Raw genomic sequence first — 24,042 nt, forward strand, 5'->3', positions numbered from 1 at the left:
TAAGTGACAAGTGGCTGTCATTGTGTTCCAATTATGTGCTCTGTATCTCTCATCTTACTCTTTCAAGATGTCTTTAGACATGCAGTTATATACATTCTCAGAAGAACTTTGGCCTTTCATGCCTTAATTATAATAAGCATTAGTGCCTTTGGATGTATATAGGGCAGAAGGGCCTATAATGAGTGTAGGGACGAATGAAGGAAAGAATAAGTAGGTATGCCAGGGCAACATCACATCGAGTTGTCGTCTTGTGGACACACTTCTGGAGATTATACATTTTTGCTTTATCACAAATCTATAGTGTGGGGGGAATTATTAAGAGCCAGAAAAGAGACTGTATCAGAATATAATATTAGGGCCTGTGGACGTTATCTTCATTTTAACCATTGTATCTAGAGAGCTTAAATTTGATCACTAACATTCTCCTAGAACAGACATTCTTGAGAGAGATCCAGGAAGCTATGGGATAATGATAATTATTGTTTCTACAATTTTTATACTGTCACCTCAAGAAAAGTTCCAAAACAGTAAAAACAGTCATTGTATCTTATTTAAATTCTCTAAAGTCAGAGAATATGTGGTGATTCTGCTTTTATTTTTGGTTGGAAAACTATAGTTATCTATTTAAAAGAGGTATTGTATTATGTATTTTGGAGCCAAACTGCTGTGCTGATTTATCAGTTTGTCATATAGAGGCAGTTAAAAGCATAAACCAGGTAAGACTAAAAGTCCAGTGATAGAATTTAGAGCAGTAGGTATTACTGAAAGAATTAATTGAAAACAGCTTCTGATAGTGCAGTGCCACATGTGGAGCTGAAGAGAATACAGTAGAAGGATGGGGCCAGGAATCACACTCTTTTGGGGTCTGAAAATGGACGGAGCTGGGAGAATTATTGAAACTCTCTGGATCTCTTTCATCTTTGTAAGGCTTCTTATTTAGATAACCTTTAAGATCTTTTATAGCTCTAGATTTTTCATTACGCCCCTGTTAGGAAACTTTTTCGGAGAATTGTAGCGTAGCTTGGTAGACAGTAGTTGAGAGTGGGACTATAGAACAAGACACACATGGCTTTGAAAAGCAGCTCAGCATCAGATTGAGGGCCACAAGAGTTGCATGGTCTTAGCCAAGTCACTTAACCTCTGTGGGCCTCAGTTTCCCAGATGTAGATGGTATTTACTTGCTATTAGTACATTATATGATGCATGCAAGCTTTCCTGAAACTGTCTTTCCAACTGGGAAAACTGTGACAAAATTTATCTAGCTTTTGGGAAATCATTTTGACTTTGAATCTTGTGTTCAACTAGTTATCAGCACGGATTCTATGATAAGGATGAAGAAAAAGTGATATGTTTTAAAATATATTGACCTATAAGTCATATTTGCTTTATGTGGCTCTTCAATGACTTCATTCAACACAAATTTTATGCTGTGCTGCATGCACCCAAATTGTGCTCCATACATTACCATTGGTTTAACTAGACGTGGCTAAGTCCATGGTACAGTTTACCTCAGCATTTATATTGGAATTTTTGGGCAATACCACTTATCAAGAGTACTTTGTGCCCAGAGTAAAGAACAGAAAGAGAAAAGCCCATGGCAGTTTTGCAGGCTTGGGAAAGTCTGAAAAATTTCTTTAGCTTGGTTGCCATGTGTTTTTCTGATCATTTCCTTAGAAGATACCACATGATTGAAATAATTTTTAAAGAAGTAATAACAATGATAGGATATTCAAAATTATTTTTTCAATGTGTAAATCATCCAAAGTTGGCCTTCAAAGTTCATAAATGTGTATGTTGAGGGTGAATTGGGGGTGGGAAATACGTGCTAATGGGTTCCAATAAAAATTAACATGAAATTTGAAAACATCAAGGTCGAGAAAGTATTGCAAACCACACTACTCTATGTAGGTTAAAATGTCCCAGGCATAGATGATAGCCATGGGCACAAAACGTAAGCTAGGACTTAAGTGCAAGGAACAATTTGGGTTGAACCCATGCAGAGCAATTGCTGTCTCAAACCCATTTGTTTGTGTTCACAGCATTTGAACATACACAATGAACGCCACATGTTCTGGTTTCTGTTCATCAACATGAAGTCCAAATTTATCCTGAAGAAAAAAACTAACCTACATAGTGTTCTATTTTATAATAACTTCCTTTTTAGATTTTCATTTGTATAGCAAAATTTCCATTAAATAATAACATACATAGTAAATATTTCCCACATTTCATTTTCCAGAGAGACCTACAAAGTCCCAGAAAAATAAATTTTTAAAACTGCAGATTTTAAAACATAATATAAAATAAAAAGAGCTGATTATGACTTTGTACACATTTGGTGCAGTCTCCTGTATCACAGTTATTTAGAGGGGCTAAAAAAAATCCATAAAAGTAATTTTAGTTCACTCCATATCCTAATTAATAAAAGACTTTAAAATCTGAAGTAGAAGCAAGTTTTCAGCATTCATGTTGGTGGCCTGTTACAGTCTACTTTGGAGATTCTTCTTTCTTATTTTCATCATCTGCTGACCCTAGGTGTTAGGAGATGTTGCCTTCAGTCCTGGCTTTCCTCCTAACTGTTTGGTCTTGGATGACTTAATTGACCTTTCATCATCTCAAATCATGTTCTATAAATGATATAAATTTCTATAAAGGCTCTTTAAGGCCTCTTTCTGTCTTGAAATTTAATCCTATGTTGGTCTACACCTCCCCTCCATGTCAGATCAGATGTAATTTATTACTTACACTAACGCTATTCGAATTACCCCAAGATCTCATGTCCTATCCTCTCCCTCATTGCCACTGCCAGCTGGTTAGTGATACCAACTTCTCTAGTGAATTATCCATTTTCTCTTTCTAGGAAATAGGGGGGACACAATATTTTTATCAAGGAAAATAACACGCATTTGCCCCCTCCAAGTCCTATTTTCTTACCATCAGAAATGCTCTATTTGTGAATTCAGCCCATCTTGTGGTATTAACAACATACGATCGAGTCTCACTATAAATATACCCTTCACTTTGTCCAGGTAGTTGGTAAAAGCCTAAGGTATTGAACAACTCCAAGTTACCCAGCAGGCAGCCCCTTGGAATCACTGGACTATTCTAGTAGCCTCTGAAATTCTGCCTCCTACTCTATGTTGAGCCTTCTAAGACCCATAAACCGCCCCCCAAAACTGGTTATTTTTTATATGAGTTTCATCCACTTATCTGTGTATTATTCAACAAATGTTTATTGAACACCATCTACTCAGGAGGCTTGGACAGAAGAACTGTGTGAGCCCAGCGAGCTATGATCATGCCACTGCACTCTAGCCTGGGCAACAAAGACCCAAGAAAACCCCCCAAAAAACAAAATGGACTTGAGAGATTAATGAAAGTTGATTCTCCAGTAGATTCAGAAGGTTGATTCCAAGGATTTAAACCTATTATATTGTGAGCCCACTCACAGGCATGAGAGAGCTGGGGGGAGCTGACTTGGGGAGAAGTTATTAATTTGCTTTTTTATATACTCAATTGAGCTTTTTACACAGTTTCCAGGAGGGGGAATATAGTATGCATTAGAAAATGTATTTCACATGCTTGGAGCTATTCTAGATTAAGTTTTTATTCAGGAATGAGTCTTTAATCTAGATCATTGGTTCTCAGTCCTGGATATACACTAGAAACAACTGAGAAGCTTTTGAAAAGTATTGGGTCCATCTTAGACCAATTGACTCGGAATCTCTGGAATTAGGGACTAGCATCAGTATTTTTCAAAAAGTTTCTCAAATTATTCTAATATGTAGCCAAGGTTAAGAAAAATTGATTTAGAGTCTGTATCTCTGGGATATAAAGAACTCATAATCACTAATCTGATGCCTAGACAGGAAATGAAAGCATAGCTTCCCCTTTCTTTACTTGTCTGAGAGATGACTTCTGAGCATTACAGATTTCATCTAACAAGAAGAATAAACATTGAACAATGAAGCCTAAGGGTTAAAAATGTTGTGAAAGGGAGTGTATGGGGCATGTATGAGTGCCTAAAAAGGGGAACAAATCTAATCTGTGCATTTGGGCAAGTACATCCTCAGTTGTTTAATACGTGAAATGATGAAGTGCCATTCATATAATAAGTAAACATTAAATCTCTGCTCAGATTGTTTCCAAATACCATTTCCCATTAAAGAATATCAGGACTCCCTATAGGGAATGGCTAATTCCAGTCTGTGGCAAGGAATGTTAAGAGGAGCCTGGAATATCTTTGCATAATAGATAGCAAAGAAACTACCAAAGATCACTGAGATCACGTAAAAAGGCAACTGAGCCAGAGAGTGGGCCATTTGCCCTATGAGAGTCTCTCTCATCCTCCTACCCCTGCCCTTTTCCCTAAGCAACCAGGGAAGTGCAACTGTATCTACCCATGGGCCACACTCGCAGGGCAGCCAGGGGAAATCTTTCCTCCCCCACCTAGCAGCACCAGGTGTAGAACACACACTTGAGACGCACAGGTGGCACTTACAGTGATGAAGCAGAAGACCCAGCTGCACCAATTAAGTATAGCCAGACAGAACAGTGCTGCAACAACTAAAAACTGAATTGCCATTGGATCCACAGCTCATAGAAGTAGGCCAGGGCCTAAACTCTAAACCCAAACAAGGTGACTACCTGCTAAAATATAAAATAAAAATAAAACCCAGAGACTGCAAACATACTATTCAAGTTATCCAGAATATCATTAAAAAAAAAAATCAGTCATACCAAAAGCCAGGAAAATCACAACTTGAACGAGAAAAGGTAAATCAACAAAGGCCAACAGGCTGACGAGTAAGATGTAGAAATTATATGACAAGGGTTTTAAAGCAGTCATCCTAAAATGGCTCCCACAAGCAAACCCAAATGTTCTGGAAACAAATGAAAAGCATGAGAACATGAAATGCCTGCAAAGAAATAAAAGGTACTAAAATGACCAAATGGGCAACATAGAACTAAAATTAAATTAATCAAAACAAAAACTCACTGGTTGAGCTCAATAGCAGAATGAATATGACAGAAAAAAGAATCAGCAAACTTGAAGATAAAACAATAGAAATTACTGAAACTGCAAAACAGAGAAAAATGGACAGAAAAAGGATTAAACAGAGTATCAGAGACATATTTGATGATAACAACAGATCTGGCACTTATATCACTGGAGCATAGATGGAGAGAAGAAAAAGAGTGAGTTGCAAATGTATTCACATAAATATTATGTTGGTGCAAAAGTTATTGCAGTTTTTCACATTACTTTTAGCCTAATAATAACTGAAATTTTCCTAAACGTGACAAAAGATATAAACCTAAAGTTTCAAAAGTTGAACAAATTCTCAACAGGATAAACTATTCACTACCTACATGGGAACTCCAATCCAAATAGCGGTTGATTTCTCACCTGGAGGCATGGAGGCCAGAAGAAAATGACACTACATGTTTCAAGTGCTAGAAAAAAAAAACAGGTGTCAACCTTGACCTATATACCTGGAGAATATTCTTTACTAATGATGAGGAAATAAAAACATTCTCAAATGAAGTGTTCTTCATTTGATTGTTTAAAGCAAAAATTGTAAGTCATCTAATAAAGTGCCCACCATGTGTAGAGGGAATAGTTTAAGAAAACTACATATTTAATATGTGGAGGGTAAGGGGTTCTAAATAGAGGTAAGTTTTCTACCTATTTCACTCTATGTCATAAAATGTCAACACCTGTGTACTGATGAAATCCATATGTATATTGTTTGTTGTTTTGCTTTTTGGGTTTTTTTTTTTTTTTGAGACAAGGTCTCACTCAAGTTGCCCATGCTGGGGTGCAGTGGTTTCATTACTCTTCATTGTAGCCTCAACCTCCAGGGCTCAAGCGATTCTCCTACCTCAGCCTCCTGAGTATCTGTGACCACAGGTTTGTGCCATCATGCCTGGATAACTTTTTTTTTTTTTTTTTGTAGAGACAAATCTCACTGTGTTGCCCAGTCTGGTCTCAAACTCCTGGGCTCAAGCCATCCTCCTGCCTTGGCCTCCCAAAGCTCTGGAATCACACTCATGAGGTATATGTATATTATAACACCTAGAACACCACTTAGAAAACTCTACAAATTGATGTACTCAAGAACACCATAAGCAAGTCAAAAAATAACTCTAAAAATGTTCAAGTGACCCACAAGTGAACACAGGCACTGAAATAGTTAAAGCAGTCTTGACGAAGAATACCCTGGAGGGAAATGCTGGTGAGAAACTTGTGATGAATCTGTTCTGTATCTTGACTGTTACTGGTGGTTATAGAAATTTATACATGTGATCTAATTGCATAGAACTCTGGGGAACCAGCTTCCCTGGAGAAAGTTCTTATAAGAGACCTAGTGTTCTAAGATGCCACATAGCATGATAATTAGCTCTGGAACCATGTTTCCAGTTATTTGATCTGATCTGAAAGTATAATAAAGCTTATCTCATTCCCCTGAGAATGTCAAATGACCACAGCCCAGCAAGGGCTCTAATGTACACTCGAGCGTGTCAGGGAGACTGGAGTGTTACCTTCCTACACACTTATAAAGTTCCAGAAATCTGAGGCACCTCTAGGTCAGAAAAGCCAAGGCACACCAGTATATCTGAATTTTAGAGAGATTTTATTTAAATACTAAAGGGTTGAAATTAGGACCTATACCCATTACGTTTCCAAGGAGACTCAAGAGGTGAGGAGCACAGCTTCCTCCTTCTCCTCTATAAACAAAGCAAGATCATTTTTTTTTTTCTCCTCCATCATCCATGGAGCATCCAGCACACAGGAACACTGTTCCAGAAACCACCTCCATGCCTTTCTTCAAGTGAAACAGCCATTCACTGCCACTGATACAGCTGCTTATTGCAATAATTGTGTCTCCTGCCTTCTGATAGTTGAGCATCTCCACCTGGACTCTACTGTTTTGGTGTCCTATCAACCTTACTGCTTACTAGTGGGCTCTTGCTACCACCCTCCTTGTCATACAAAGAAAATCATCACTAAATTTCTTAATGGTGCTGGTAACTCTCTCACCAGCACACTCTTTATAGTTGTGATCCTCTGAACCTTCCGTGAGACACCATATAGTGCTCTTCCAGCACGATTTGGCATGTCCACTCCAGCAAGCCCTCTACTCCGAGTGTTTTGGCCCCTTCCTTCATTGTCTGACATGACAATTCTGGTGTCTTCAACTTCACTGAGCTGGGCCAAAACATTTTCATGTTTCTAGGAGCTGTCCTAGCAGTGAGTATACATCATCTTCAGGAATCTTTGCCAAGGTGTAACACCCTGTATCCCAGGAGAGTGCTTCCATCACTGGAGAGGCTGCTGCCACACTGTACCATAAGGATGGAGTGGACAAGATCCCAGCCAGTCCATCATCAGCCTCTTCAGTGCTGACATGGTGTCGGGCTACTAATTTTTCAAAATTTTCCACTCTTCTTCCCAAGAGTTTCATCGGACGAATAGCCACACTGCCACTTGGACACTTTGAGCTCCCATTATCCAAGTCATCCCAGGCAGGAAGAGGAATCACCATCCTAACTGGGGTTTCTGACCCTGGTCATCAGAAGGAGGTGGGTTTGCTGTTACTCAGTGGGAACAGAGATAAATACATTTGGAACCAAAGTGATTCCTTTAATGTCTTTGGTACTCGCTTGCTTACTTGTGAAAACACATGGGCAGATGCAACACACCAGCCTGAAAAGGATGTGGCAGTCTCCTTAGACCCCCTCAGGGATGAGAGTCTGGGTACCTCACAAAGTTTTCCACCAAAGCCAGCAGAGTTGCTAGCTGAGGATGAAGCGAATTTATAATGGACAGCAGAGAAGGAAAACAATGAGTATTAGTTTTGACCCTGATACTGGGTTCAGTGATGGGGACTTTCCTCTTCTAAGTCTATCCCCAGGAAGAGGTCCACTGGGACCCTGAAGGAGGTCACTTAAAGCTATGACCGTTTAGACTCCTAAGTAATTCTTGCCTAGTCCCTCTTTCCAAGTGTCCTCCAGTTCACATTGGAGCATACCAGTCAAGGATACACACCACCTTGAGTCAGCTTACTCAAATATTAAACAGTTCCTACTATTCAACATAGTTCCTGCATATTGACTTTATTGAATAAAATCTGCATTTCCCATAAACTTTAAATAAAAATTTTATTTACATACGAAGTGCAAATTATACCTTCCTTTTCCATAATTCTGGTTAAAAAAAAAAAAGTTCCAGCAATTGCATTTTTACTATTTACCCAAAGAGACAATTATATTCCACTCCACATATTCCTTTCAAATTATCTGACCAGGATTTCTTTGCAAACCTGTCTTGCCTATTTTTCCTTAGGTTGAAAGGATTCTGTAATCTCAAGTCTGCCTCAACCCCGTATCTTCATCCAGTACCCCGGATCAGTAGGATGAAAGTGGTAAGCCTACAAAAAAGCCCACTTCCATTTGTGTCAAAACCTACTTTCCCAATACTTGGGCATGTCAATTCTGCTAATGTTCTAGAGTACAACTTTCTCACATTTTCTAAAACCATATTTTAGAAATGGTTACAAAATCCAAACAATTAACAAAATAAATTAGAATGATGAAAACAAATTAGAGGAATGCTTTTAACTTTCCAGGTAAAAGGCATTGCTTATCCAAGACTGACTACTGTCCTCACCCATACAGTTATAGAATTCCATATTCTGTACATTAATCCTCCCTCCTCACCAAGGGAACAGCCTCAATAAGCACATGAACTCATCCATCATTTATTTGGAGGTTACTTATCTTGTCTGGCCCCTTGCCCATAGTAAAAGGCTGTTGATTTCAGACAGATTGTATAGAAACCTTCAAATAATTCAGGGGAAGTGTCCTAATTTGTGATCCTTTTAAATGCGTCAAAAATGTAATAAGAAGATGGAGGCAATGCATAGGATTCCCTGCCTTTGTCTTTATAGTTGTTTACCAGAGATGTTTCAGCCAATTGGAACTAAGAAGAAATGAATATAGTTGCTTACTAGAGATGTTTCAGCCAATTAGAAGTAAGAAGAAATGAAACTGAACATGTTTTCTCCACTGGTTCTTGATCATACAGAGACAAATGTGAACAGAAGCCAGCCCCTGTACCTTTGCTCATATTAACACAGTCATTAGAAAACGTTGAGATGTGTAGAGATTCAAGGACCTCAGATAGCTTTCCTCAATGAGATATTAGTAAGCTCATAGGCTGGCAACATGCGTCCAGGTACTTTCCAACAAACACACGCCATACTTGGTTAACCAAGCAAGAAAGCCCCTAAGGCTGGCAAGAGTATTTCTGGGATTGAAAGAGAATCATTTATTAAGTTTTATGAATCTGAAAAACAACTTTATTAGGTACTGGTGGAAATCAAAGATCAAGCAATAGTAATATTTCCAACAGTATTTGTTGTGAAAGAGAGAGTTCTTATTTTTTGGGAAACACATTCTGATTTTATTTAATAAAACATACTAAAAAAAATATTCTGAACAAAATGACTAATTTTACCATTTACTCCCTGCATTGCCTCAAGCACTTTATCAATTAAGGTTTTATAATGTATTACCTTCTTCAGTGACTTTTAATATATACATTTATGCTTGTTTAAATAGTATTCATTCGGAAGCAATGATAGGTACAATTTCACCAACAGATTAGTTTACATCATTAGAAAAAAATAAGAGCTGCTTAATTGAGAAAAATAATTTTATTAAAATATAGTTTTAAAATAAGACTATGTAATTTAGCTTTTCTTTCTCTCTCTCTTTTTTTTTAAATTAGAGACAAGATCCCACTATGTTGCCCAGGCTGGTCTTGACTCCTGTGTTCAGGCGATCCGCAGGCCTAGGCCTCCCAAAGTTCTGGAATTATAAGTGTGAGGCACACTTCTGGGGGGCTTTTTTCTTTAAATAGTTTTGTGATGCATAGAAAGGCTAAAGCTGTAGAGAAACTATTGTGACTTGGATGTTCATTACAGTGACTGCTAAAATTTCTGACCTAGGCTGGGCGTGGTGGCTCAAGCCTGTAATCCCAGCACTTTGGGAGGCTGAGGCAGGCTGATGACGAGGTCAGGAGATCGAGACCATCCTGGCTAACACAGTGAAACCCCGTCTCTACTAAAAATACAAAAAAAACTTAGCCGGGCGTGGTGGCACGTGCCTGTAATCCCAGCTACTCAGGATGCTGAGGCAGGAGAGTCCTAGAACCCAAGAGGCGGAGGTTGCAGTGAGCCAAGATCACGCCATCGCACTCCAGCCTGGTCACAGAGCAAGACTCCGTCTAAAAAAAAAAAAAAATTCTTACCTATTGCTAAGTAAGAGGATTATAAACAATTATTGTGTTTATAAATAGAGCATATAATACCATTCAAGGAGATGTGAGTTAGAAGTTTTAAAAATGTCCTTTCTTGAAAACTTTTTGTTAATCTGCTACTCATTCAGAGAATTTGTTAACATTTTCAAATTATTTTCCTTGCTATAATAATTTCAAAATTTTCCTTCATTTAATCGTTAATTGAGGCTGATTTCCATCATCAGCCTCTCCAGTGCTGACATGGTATTGGACTACTAATTTTCCCAATTTTTCCACTCTGCTTCCCAAGAGTGTTGTTTTGAATTGTACATTGAATTGTACAATTCAATGATTTTTATTTTAATTATATATTTTGGGCTATTTAGAGATGATTACATAGGTTATACGCAGATACTACATCATTTTAGATCAGGGACTTGGATTTTACTATCTGATCCCCCATGGATACCAAGGGACAGCTGTATTGAATATTAGGGTTACTTCTCCAGTGGTATTTAGTTAAGTCCATTTACTTTCTATAGTGAATTTAGGGAGTTTTATACTAAAAAGGGCTGACTATCCAGGAGGTGCTTTCAAAGCACCACCTTCCCTGGAGGATGCAACAGCTGTGAGCCATCCCCAGCACCTCTGCAAAACCATGATCAGTCCTTTGCAAGAGACCCAGGCCTCAGACTATGCAGTGACTCCCAAGTGGAGCCTGTCTCCTCACTCAACTGAGCAGCAGCCTTGGGCCCCATCAATGAGGAAAGGATTGGAGATGCCTCAAAAACCGCAGAACATTTGCAACAGAAACAAGCTTATATTTCTGTTCTTCTGACAAGTAATAATTGTCAACTCCAAAGGCACTACCAAATCTGGCTCAATCTAACATAGTTACATTCTCTGGTCCGTGACCTTTCTGCTGTACATACAATCCAATCACATCTATACCACAAGCAAACTGTCATTTTAATAATCAAATAAATGCTGATCTCACTGTGTCTTTGCCAAGTATCTACCTTCATAACTTTGAGGAGGCTGGCAGAGAGAGTTAATAGTATCCACCTTTGTTAAATAGCTGAGGGAGTGAAGGTACCATTCCCAACCACACAAAAGTTTTAAGTAGCAGACTCAGCATTTTCTTTGAGACACTTTCCAAATACCTGTGTTTCCTTTTTACTGCAATATAATGCTTTGACTCTTGGAATGAGTCATAATTAGAGTGCTGTTTTTTTTTTCCCCCAGTCAGCAAATTCACCTTACAAATACGACTTAGGCGTCATGTCCCAAATGTCTCTAATAACCAGAATCACCAAAGATATTTATTACATACCCATATTCCCAGGTCTCCATGAGCAAGGCTTGAACAGTCAGCAAATGAGTGATTATTTTCTGTTAATTAGATTCATAAAAGGAAAGATAAAAACATGACCCTGAAATGTAATGTCAGTTTCAGGGCTCAATTTAATTAGGTAAAATACCTCCTGTGTCTCTTCATTCAAATGCAGAGTAACAGTGTTTTGTAGGGTAGAGCCTGACCACAGTCTTTGATCACATGTTTGTTTTTTAGCCTCCTGAGTTATAATTCTTTTAAAAGAGATGGATACTCTTCTATGATTAGTTCCTGGTTTCCACATCTCTCTTAATCATGTTATTCCAACCTTCTAGTTTGAAAATTGGCCTTGTCGATGAAAAAATATAGAAGCAATACAACAGCCTTGTCATAATGATTCTTTACTGTTTGCAATGTCCTTTGTACATAGCACTATTTTTATTAATCTTCACAGCATCCCATTTTACAGACAAAACTAAGAGGTTGTGAGTTGCTTTGTGCATAGTGCATTCATTACCAGTGGGAATTATTGAAGCAAATTTGAAAAAAATTACTAAAAATAATTAACAATTGAAAATTTCAACTCATAAACACATGACTGTTTTATTTTTATGGTTTTTGTATTTATTTACTAAGAGCTGTATCACATATAAAAACATGTAATATACATCCACAATAATAATAATCTATCATCCATATTAAAAAATAAAGCACTGTGTACTTTGATTTATAGTAATTGTATGCAGAAAGTCAAATGTACATTAGAAAGTAGACTGGTGATTGTCTGGGCCTGGGAATGGCAGTGAGGGCCTACTGTAGCTGAGCACAGTTGTCTTTTTGAAGTGATTAAAATGATCTAAAATTATATTGTGATGATAGGCAAGTCTGTAGATATATCATGGTTTTGCAGAGGTGCTGGGGGTGGCTCATAGCTGTTGCATCCTCCAGGGAAGGTGGTGCTTTGAAAGCACCTCCTGGGTACTCAGCCCTTTTTAATATAAAGCTCCCTAAATTCACTATCGAAAGTAAATGGACTTAATACCACTGGAGAAGTAACCTTAAGATTAAATACAGCTGTCCCTTGGTATCCATGTGGGATCAGCTTCTAGGACCCCCACGATAGTAAAATCCAAGTCCCTGATCTAAAATGATGTAGTATCTGCATATAACCTATGTAATCATCTCTAAATAGCCCAAAATATCTAATACAACATAAATACTATGTAAATAGTTGTAATACTGTATTGTTTTTAATCTGTATTGTTTTTTCTCGTATTATTATTTTTTATTGTTTTCATTAGTATGTGGAATCCACAGATATGAAACAGGAGGTTGCAGTACTAAAGATACAGAGGGCCGGCTGTATCTAGGTAATTTAATTCAGTTAATAGTTAAATATATTTTTAAATGATTCAAGAAGGAAATTATTTTTGAGTCCTGGAAGACAAACCTGCCCCAAGTCCTTCCCCCAGCCTCCTGCTGCTGGTTCCATTCACCAACAGGTTATGAAACTCCCTTTTAAACGAGCCTATCAATCAGGCTTGCTCACCTCCAGTAAATGCTAGATAGACCTATAGGTCATAATTTTGTGCAAAATTAAAAAAAAAAAACTTGACTCTTCAGTTAACTCTTCAGAAAATACTGTAGCTTCCTGCTGGCTAGTTCTTCAAATTTAATAACCTACTCTACTGAAATGGAACCCTGAAGTAGATACCAGCGCTCTGGGCTTACAAACACCCTTTAATTCAGATGTTATTTCTTGCTGGAACATTTTTGTTCAATTTACAGAAAGGATGAGATTGTAAGGCCGATTATCATTTGACAAATAGAAGTTGCAAGTTTCTTTTTAATTCTATCAGCCACTTTCGTCCTGAATAATCTTAATTTTTAGTCCTCTATTAATTTTCTACTGTATTAAAGTCTCACTCTCTTGTTATGTAATACTTGTTATAAAAATTGCACACATATGCTTCTGCTAGTATAATTGCAACCTAAAGGCACAGAAATATAATTTATATAAATATAAAATTGTGGTTATTTCAATATATGTGTATAGAAAACTGTTATAGTTTCATATTTTCTCAGTAATGCAAAAAGATAAAGATACAGAGGTACTCCTGTAATTATTTATCCATCTCGGGCTCTTAGCTTATTGACAATGAATCAAAATAGAGACACTGGCAATATATTTTCTTCCACAAGGGTAATTTATTGAGAAACTGAAACTTTAGCCTAAAGGAGAAAACATTAAAGATCTACCTGCTTCTGTGGCCAATTTTGCATTATGTTAATATGGTATGTATTTTTTTGACACTTGACACATTTCAGAAAATCTGAAGTAATACTGTTGCTGAAACTCATAGCATACGGCTTTCTGGGGTTCCAACAGCAGTGTACCTCCTATAACGCCTGGAACTCTGCCACGGCATTAAACACCAAAATGGCAAGGAGGCAGGAGATATTAACAGCAAATTAAAATCCATAAATAGCCCCAGCCCTAACTTAAGGCTTTGGAGTCGATGTCTTCCACCTCCAAGTATTTTCCGAACTAGGGGCCTTTGCAGTTTCTTGAATTTTTTTTTTTTTTTGGTTCACCCTGAAGTAAGTCAGCCCAAGGACCCAAGTGCCTGTGTGAATCACTCACTAAACCAACAGGCTCCAGTAATGCACTAATGACTGTACTTACTAAAGGGCACCTTCACCAACGTGAGCTGGTGTGTAGGCTTAAAGAAAAATAAAAGGACACCACTGAACACACAACTAGAAGCTTGGCTAAATATGAACTGTTTAACGCTTATATACTTAACAGAGAATGGCAAAGAGATAGAAAAATGTTTCTTGGGGGACATTGAAAGAGTATATTCTTAATAGGCTCATCTCTTGCAGAGGCTAAACACCGGCCTAGGGACAGACAAATAAATGGCAGAGCTGTCACATGGACACATTTCTTTTCTCGTATAACTTCCCAGGATGAAGGCCAAAATCATGGGTGACTGCTGCCCAGGAGGTAGGGGCAACAGAGCAGGGCTGAGTGAGGCTAAGGCTGCATTTGCCCAAAACAGCGTCAAATACTAAGGGAGCTTAGCATAGAGATGGCAAATGGCTCAAGGGAAGAAGTCAGCCTTCTTTATCTGGATACATTTTGAACCCTGATCCTCCTCCAGGGCAATGAAAAGAATGGTTCTCTTCAAAATGTAATTTCTTCTGCAGAATATATTTTTATAAGACTGTCTACACACATGCATGCACACATGCACACACACACACACGCACGCACTCCAGAGGGAATCTTTTGTTAGGCATGAAGATGTATGCCTGTGCAAACACATTCAAATTGCTCTCACGCTCTGCATGTGCTGACTGTTACCTTTCAGCATGTATATTAATCCCAAAGGCAAGAGGCAGAAAGAAAGAAAACAACAGATGTGTTGTTTTATTTTCTACACTACAGCCTATAATATCAGTATATAAAATAGAAAGCAAAATTATGATACATAAATATTGGCAGTAAGCCTTAAAGTATGACTTTCTTTGGAAACTAGCCGTAAAAATAAGCCCACTTTGTTTATGAAAAACATATTACTTTTATTTTTAAATAAAACATTGAGGCTAATTATATTTTGGAGATGTTATCTTGGTTCATGTAAGTTTGCACAGTGATTGTAGACTAATAGTTCCCAGACAGATGGCCAAAACGGTTGACATTTAGAAAAAACAATATGGTCCTGCAACATTTCAGTGTAAATGTCTAGGCTAAAAAGTTGTGCCAAAGTTCTGGGCCATTACAAATCCAGAATGTAGCCATGAAAGCAGGAAGCTGAAATTATGTAAAGTTAAAATGAAGTTACACATTGGTTCATTGGAGAAAGATTGAAAGCCTATTGCCAAAGTCCTTAATGAATGAGGGCGAGTCAGAGGAAGTTTTTGTCAGTTTTTGCAACAAGAATGATGATAAGAGGAAGGCTTTGATCTTCAAAGAGAAAGAATGCTTTGAAGAGGAAGGATAATGTTTTAAAGTGGAGATGCAGAGTGGGATAATCCTAATGGATTCTCTAGGCCTTACAACATGAGGTGTGGGTGAACAGGGAGCTTCCAATCTAGAAAACCAAAAAGAATATAGGGTCTTTAAATAACAACCAGGGTTAATTTTCTGAAAATGTAAAGGATTACAACAGATTACAAGATAAATGAAATATACTTAAACTGCACAGAATAGAAGAAGGAATTTGGTGGAGGAAGCACAAAACCCCAGGGGAATGATATTTTAGGTATGAGAAGCCTAAGGGGCTCAAGGGTCCCCTGATCCCAATTCCAAGAGGCCTGTCAGGCTTTGTGTCAGCACCCCTGGAAGACGGAAATGGGAAATACTCCATGTGTGTGAAGAGGACAAGCCCCCGATTCTCCCAGGAAAGTCTAAAAGGAGGTGTGTGCTCACAAGAAGGCTAGAAAACATATTTTCTGTATTATGGGTTGGATTTCCACAGGGTGAGGTGGAGAGACTGTCAAATGGACAGGTAATTTGCAAAAGATGTGGGGCAGCCACAAAGGTCTGACTGATGTCCTCTCCATTACCCACTTTCTCACACAATGCCTGGCACAAAGTAGCTCAAGGTTTGTAAACACACCAATCAGCACTCTGTGTCTAGCTCAAAGTTTGTAAACACACCAATCAGTGCTGTGCATCTAGCTAATCTGGTGGGGACTTGGAGAACTTTTATGTCTAGCTAGAGGATTGTAAATACACCAATCAGCACTTGGTGTCTAGCTCAGGCATTGTAAATGCACCAATCAGCACCCTGTCAAGACAGACCAATCAGCTCTCTGTAAAACGGACCAATCAGTTCTCTGTAAAATGGACCAATCGGTTCTCTGTAAAATGGGCCAATCAGCAGGATGTGGGTGGGAGTCAGAAAAGGGAATAAAAGCAGGCTGCCCAGCCAGTAGCGGCAACCCGCATGGGTTTCTTTCCATGATGTGGGAGCTTTGTTATTTTGCTCTTTGCGATAAGTCTTGCTCTTGATCGCTCTTTGGGTCCACACTGCCTTTGTGAGCTGTAACACTCACCACGAAGGTCTGCAGCTTCACTCCTGAGGCCAGCGAGACCACAAACCCACTGGGAGGAATGAACAACTCCAGATGTGCCTCCTTAAGAGCTGTAACATTCACCGTGAAGGTCTGCAGCTTCACTCCTGAAGCCAGTGAGACCACGAACCCACCAGAAGGAAGAAACTCCGAACACATCCGAAAACCACAAGGAACAAACTTCAGACACACTATCTTTAAGAACTGTAACACTCACCATGAGGGTCTGTGGCTTCGTTCCTGAAGTCAGACAAAGAACTCGCTAATCCCAGACACATTCTGACACAGTTGTTTTGGAGTGTACAGGAGAATGCCCTCATTATATTTTAGTAGAGGTCACTTGCATGAAAAATAGCTCAGAATAAAAAGGGGAAATCGGGAGAGAAGGGTGCAGGTGGGTGGAGGACTTCCTAGAGATATCTTTGAAGGGACTTTGGAGAGATGAGAAATCAAAAAGGCATTGGAGGCAGGGCACCCATAAGGAGTGGGCACAAAGATCTCGTTTGTTCTGAGAGCTGACTTAACATGGTGGAGACTTCACTCAAAATGGAGACCCATAAGTTTCAGAAGGGAAATTATATTTTTAAGATATCTGTGTTTTTTTACATTCATGATCTATCTCCCCTTTATTATTCTATAGGTGAAGTTTCATAGGTTCTACTGTTTCTGCTGTAAGAGCGGAGAACTTTTGGATCCGCTCTTGTCTCAGAGGTAGATCGTACAGGAAACGTCCCTATACTACGTCTTCCTGGGGTCTGAGTGATAGAAGAGGTGAGCTCAGGGGTAAGAGATGTTGGGGACAGTTCTATCTATCATCCAACTGCCCATTCCTGCCAGGAGGAAGTGTACCACTTCCACTGGTACACTGAGGGGTATGGAATTTTATGAAGCAAGATAATAATTCACTATTATAGCCAATCATAGCTATTATTTATCTTTTGTAAGGAATAACAACCCACGATAATAAAAACAAGCAGTATCTATTAAGCAATCACACTATGCGGGACACTGCTCCATCCTTCACATATCCCTAACTTCTTAAACACTCCCCTGTAACCCATATTCCAGATGAGACTCTGGAGGGCAGTGAGCTTAAAGGAATTCCCCGAGGCCACACAGCTGGGAAATGAGGGCACCAGGATGGAGCCTCAGGAGTCGGCACCCAGTGCATGGTAAGGTCGCTGTACAAATCGGCCGTGGGCAGCAGCCCATAAGATTCCTGTAGTTTCCAAACTATGACCTCTCAGAAGGTGCATCCCCACCTCTTTCCATGACCCCAAGAAATTCCCCCATTCTTCTGCAGGCTCGTGCCCCATCTCATTTTTCTTGGGTCCACCCTGGCACTTGGATAAACTCCCTGAGTTTTCATACTTGGGCTCTTTAGAGCTGCAGCTGGCCAAGTCTCAGACAGACTTCGGATCCCTTTTTCTCTTTAGCACACAGACCAGGACTACCTCTGACTGTTCTCACCCATGGCTGTGACTCCAAGAACATCCACAGCCACATTGCTGAGTTCCTGGCGGCATTACTTAGAGTCTTCTCTGAAATTTTAAGTGCCTACTCACTACCTTACTAGCATATAGCCAGTGCCTATAGAAAATCCTTTGTGAGTCAAAATCTCACCAACCTAATACGTTCCAACTTGGCTAAAACCCATCTCAACCAGTACACAGGTAATCAATAATACAGTTTGTCTCTCCTACTCTTGGTTAACAATTGATAGCATGAACTGGGGCCCTGGGGGTCTACGAGGCAGGTTACATGGATCTTCACCTTCCTGCTTGGAGGTGCCAAACAGCTTCAATTCTAGCCCATGCAGAGCCAACCCTCAGGAATCCCAGTCCTCAAGGGGCACATGTGCTATGTATGCATTGTGTGACTAAAAGGTCTCAGTGAGCTGGATGCTACATGTTTTCTAGGAACAAACACAGGAAAATTAAAACTTGCATGCCTCCAGAATCTTTGCTTTGGACTCCAGAAGCACAGGACAGCAGCTTCCCTACCCTGAGTATCATGTACATCAAAGTTCAAGGGCAGACTCTCTGCAACGAAGTGGAAAGCATGAAGTTTGCTGCCTTTAGCTCCTTGAGGCAGGCCTTGCTAGTGTGTGCCTATACCCTGACTTAAGCCATGGACAGTTAATGGGAAAGGTGTTTTTGGTTTTTCCTCTGTTTTTATTTTTTTTGTTTTTTGTTTTGTTTTGTTTTGTTTTGTTTTTGATAGTACCATAGATAGAGGTGGGTGAGAGTCAGATGAAGAGAGGTCTTGGATCCAGTTAGATGTGCTGTACAAGGATGCCCCCTGGCAGCAGGGCTCAATTCTGCATTTTGTCCAAGGCAGAGACAAAACTCATTTTTGGTTGTTGTCTAGAACCAGAGGAAAGACCAAAGTAGCTTTACCTGCAGAAGAAAATTCTATCATGACCTTCATGCCTATAATACTTAGGGCAAAAGGACCAGTAATGGGGAAGAAACTCAATCATAGAAAAAATAAAAGGATATTCCAGAACTTTTTCTCCCACTGGCTTCTCAAGAATAAGTTCATCTTTATGGGCAGTGTTTCTGAGAACCAGAGAAGCCTGATGCCTAGGCTAGAGACCAAATGAGGGCAGCATGTAGGGACAAAGCATAACCTTGTCTTGAGGCCACATCAGGAGATGCTAGGTCCTGGTGACAAGTCACACCCATCTACTGGGACAGGTGCCAAGGAAGACATTCTTTAAGGTAGATAAAATACCACAACCTAAGGGTATGGTGGAAGACATTACATGATTGTCTAGTAAACTCTTGTGTTTCAAAATGTGGCCCTTAAACCAGGAGCTTTACAGAACTTGGTCCAAGTGAAGAATCTTGAGCCTTTCCTAGACCTAATGAAACACAACCTGCATTTTATGCAGCTCCCTGGATAGTCCTCACAAACACCAAAGTTTGAGCTCTACCATTTTAGTCCAGTGGTTCTCAAATGTAACTGCATATTAGACTCTCTAGAGGAGCTTTTAAAATGAAACTGACCTTAAACGCCATCTTCCAGGTTTTCTGAACACCCCATACTCTATGCTGTGGGCCCCTTTTTTGCTAGAGTCCCTTCCTCTCACTACTTCTTGATCACAAAATTTTGCCATTGGCCCTTTTCCTCATAAATATCCTCACTGTGTGATTCCATCCACCTTTTGGGAGTTTACAATGACCTACACCACCATATTCTTCAAATCCCTTTTTTTTTTTAAGATTTATTCTAAATTCAAGGGTGCATGAGCTGGATGTGCAGGCTTGTTACATGGGTAAACATGTGTCATGGGGATTTGTTGTACAGATTATTTCATCACCCAGGTATTAAGCCTAGTATCCATTAGTTACTATTCCTGATTCTCTCCCTCCTCCCACTCTTGGCCCTCTGGTAGGGCCAGTGTGTGTTCTTGCCTCCAAAGTGTCCACGTGTTATCATCATTCAGGTCCCACTTATAAGCGAAAACATGCAGTATTTAGTTTTCTGTTCCTGTGTTAGTCTGCTAAGGATAATGGCCTCGAGCTCCATCCATGTACCTGCAAAGGACATGATCTCATTCTTTTTTGTAACTGCATAGTATTTCGTTCTGTTTATGTACCACATTTTTTTATCCAGTCTATCATTGACGGACATTTAGGTTGGTTCCATGTCTTTGCTATTGTGAATAGTGCTGCAATGAATGTAAACGTGCATGTGTCTTTATAATAGACTGATTTATATTCCTTTGGGTATATACCAAATAATGGGATTGCTGGGTTGAATGGTATTTCTGTCTTTAGGTCTCTGAGAAACAACCACACTGTCTTCCACAGTGGTTGAAATAATTTGCCCTCCCACCAACAGTACAAATGTGTTCCTTTTTCTCCACAGCATCACCAGCAGGTTATTTTTTTATTTTAATAATTGCCATTCTGACTGGTGTGATATGATATGGTTTTTATTTGCATTTCTCTAATGATCCGTGATGTTGAGCTTTTTTTTTTCATAGGTTTGACTCTTAAAGATGCTGGATATAAGACCTTTGTCAGATGCATAGTTTGCAAAAATTTTCTCCTATTCTGTAGGTTGTCTGATTACTCTGTTGATAGTTTCTTTTGCTGTGCAGAAGCTTTTTAATTTAATTAGATCCCATTTGCCAATTTTTGCTTTTGTTGCAATTGCTTCTGGTGTCTTCATTATGAAATATTTGCCTATGCCTATATCCTGAGTAGTATTGCCTAGTATGCCTTCCAGGATTTTTATAGTTTTGAGTTTTACATTTAGATCTTGAATCCATTTTGAGTAGATTTTTGTATATGGTGTAAGGAAGGGGTCCAGTTTCAATTTTCTTCATAGAGCTAGCCAGTTATCCCAGTACCATTTATTAAATAGAGAATCCTTTCCCTATTGCTTGTTTTTGTCAGGTTTGTAAAAGATCTGATAGTTGTAGATGTGTGGCTTTATGTCGGGTTCTCTATTCTGTTCCATTGGTTTATGTTTCTGTTCTTATACCAGTGCCATGTTATTTTGGTTACTGTAGTCTTGTAGTACAGTTTGAAGTCAGGTAGCATGATGCCTCTAGCTTTGTTCTTTTTGCTTAGGATTTCCTTGGCTATTGGGCTCTTTTTTGGTCCCATATAAATTTTAAAATAGTTTTGTCTAGTTCTGTGAAGAATGTCAATGGTAGTTTAATGGGACTAGCATTGAATCTATGAATTCCTTTGGGCAGTATGGCCATTTCACAATATTGATTCTTACTATTTGTGAGCATAGCATGTTTTTCCACTGGTCTGTGTCATCTTTTATTTATTTGAGCAGCGGTTTGTAGTTGTCCTTGTAGAATTTCTTCACTTCCCTTTTTAGCTGTATTCCTAGGTATTTTATTCTTTTTGTGACAATTGTGAATATGAGTTTATTTGTGATATGGCTCTCAGCTTGACTGCTTTTGGTGTGCAGGCATGCTAGCACTTTTTGCACATTTATATTATATCCCGAGACTTTGCTGAAGTTGCTTATCAGCTTAAGAAGCTTTTGGGCTGAGACAATGGGGTTTTCCAGATATAGGATCATGTCTTCTGCAAATAAAGATAATTTGACTCCCTCTTTTCCTATTTGAATACCCTTTATTTCCTTCTCTTGCCTGATTGCCCTGGCCAGAACTTCTAATACTATGTTGAATAGAAGTGGTGAGAGTGGGCATCCTTGTCTTGTGCTGGTTTTCAAGGGGAATGCTTCTAGCTTTAGCTCATTCAGAACAATATTGGCTATGGGTTTGTCATATATAGCTCTTATTATTTTGAGTTTTGTTCTTTCAATATCTAGTTTATTGGGAGTTTTTAACATGAAAAGATGTTGAATTTTGTCAAAGGCCTTTTCTATGTCTATTGAGATAATCAAGTAGTTTTTGTCTTTAGTTATGTTTATGTGATGAATCACATTTATTGATTTATATATGTTAAGCCAATCTGCAAATAGTCTCTTGGACCACAGTGCAATCAAATTAGAAATCATGGCTACAAAATTCACTCATAACCATACAATTCCATGGAAATTGAATGACCTGCTCCTGAATGACTTTTGGGTAAATAATGATATCAAGACAGAAATCAAGAGGTTCTTTGAAATTAATGACAGCAAACATACAATGTATCAGAATCTCTGGGACACATCTCAGGTAGCGTTAAGAGGGAAATGTATAGCACTAAATGCCCTCATCAAAAAGCAAGAAAGATCTCAAGGCAACAACCTAACATCAAAACTAAAGAACTAAAGAACCAAGAGCAGCCAAACCCCAAAGATATCGGAAGAAAGAACCAGAATCAGAGCTGAACTGAAGGAGACAGAGACACATAAAAAAAACATTGAAAAGATCAAAGAATCCAGGAGCTGGTTTTTTGAAAAAAAATTAATAAAATAGATTTACCTCTTGCTAGACTAATAAAGAAGAAAAGAGAAGAGAGTCAAATTAACACAATCAGAAATGGTAATGGGGATATTACCACTGACCCTGTAGAAATATAAACAACCATCAGAGAATATTATTAACATCTCTATGCATATAAACTAGAAAAGCTAGAAGAAATTATATAAATTCCTGGACACACACATCCTCCCAAGACTGAACCAGGAAGACATTGAATCCCTGAACTGATCAATAATGAGTTCTAAAATTGAGGCAGTAATAAATAGCCTACCAACCAAAAAATCTCAGGATCAGATGGATTCACAGCTGAATTCTACCAGGTGTACAAAGAATAGCTAGTATCATTCCTACTAAAACTATTTCAAAAAAAAAGTGAAAAAGAAGGACTCCTCCTTAACTCATTCTATGAGGCCAGCATGATCCTGATACCAAAACCTGGCAGAAATACACACACACACACACACACACACACACACACACACACAAAACAAAACAAAAGCAAACAAAAAAAAACTTCAGGCCAATATCTTTGATGTAAATCAATGCAAATATCCTCAACAAAATACTGGCAAACTGAATCCAACAGCACATCAAAAAGCTTATCCACCATGATCAAGTAGGCTTCATTCCCAGGATGCAAGGTTGGTTCAAATCCTTATTTTTAAGCCAGATTTATCATTGATTGTTCCAGCTTCAGTGAACTTTTTGCAGATATTTTAATTACTGCCCATTTGAAACAGAACTCATGTGTTACTCCTCCTACTCAAGCATACACTTCTTCCTGGATATTCTTTCTTAATTTGTGGCACCAATGTCCCTGCAGGCACCAAAACTATCTCACATGTGCATGATCACCAGGCCCTTCTGTTATTTCTGTCCTCTCTCCTCAGCTGTTCTTTCTCTCCATTCCCAGTGCCATTGACTTAATTCCATGTCTCATCATTATACACCTGGGCCATTTTCTTAAGTCTTAACTTTTCGGATCTATACTCTAGATTCTTATCAAAAAGAGCTTTCCAAAATTTAGAGCCAGTGATGTCATTCATCTGCTTCAAATTGCCTGAAAGCTCCAAATCTCCTGATTATAAACACCCAAGTAGTTTTTTACGTTTTAGAAAATCCACCATTTTCTGCCCCCAGCCAACACCCCTCCGCATCACTGATGACCTCAAACTTCACCAGACAGCAGTCCTAAAGCTTGGCAGATCCCCAAACACAGCCTGCTGTTTTAGGCTTCTGTGCATTTCATACACTATCCCCATTTCTAGGGATGGCTTGTCTCTTTCTTTGACATCAAACATATTCATACTTTAAATATTGCTAAAACATTACCCTGAACCTCCCTTGCAGAATCAGCTCCTCAGTTGTATGTACAATTTTTTTTTCAGTGTATTTTGGGGTCTGAATCACACC

Source organism: Pan paniscus, chromosome 12 (assembly GCF_029289425.2).
Source record: "Pan paniscus chromosome 12, NHGRI_mPanPan1-v2.0_pri, whole genome shotgun sequence".
In the NCBI taxonomy this organism is placed as follows: domain Eukaryota; kingdom Metazoa; phylum Chordata; class Mammalia; order Primates; family Hominidae; genus Pan; species Pan paniscus.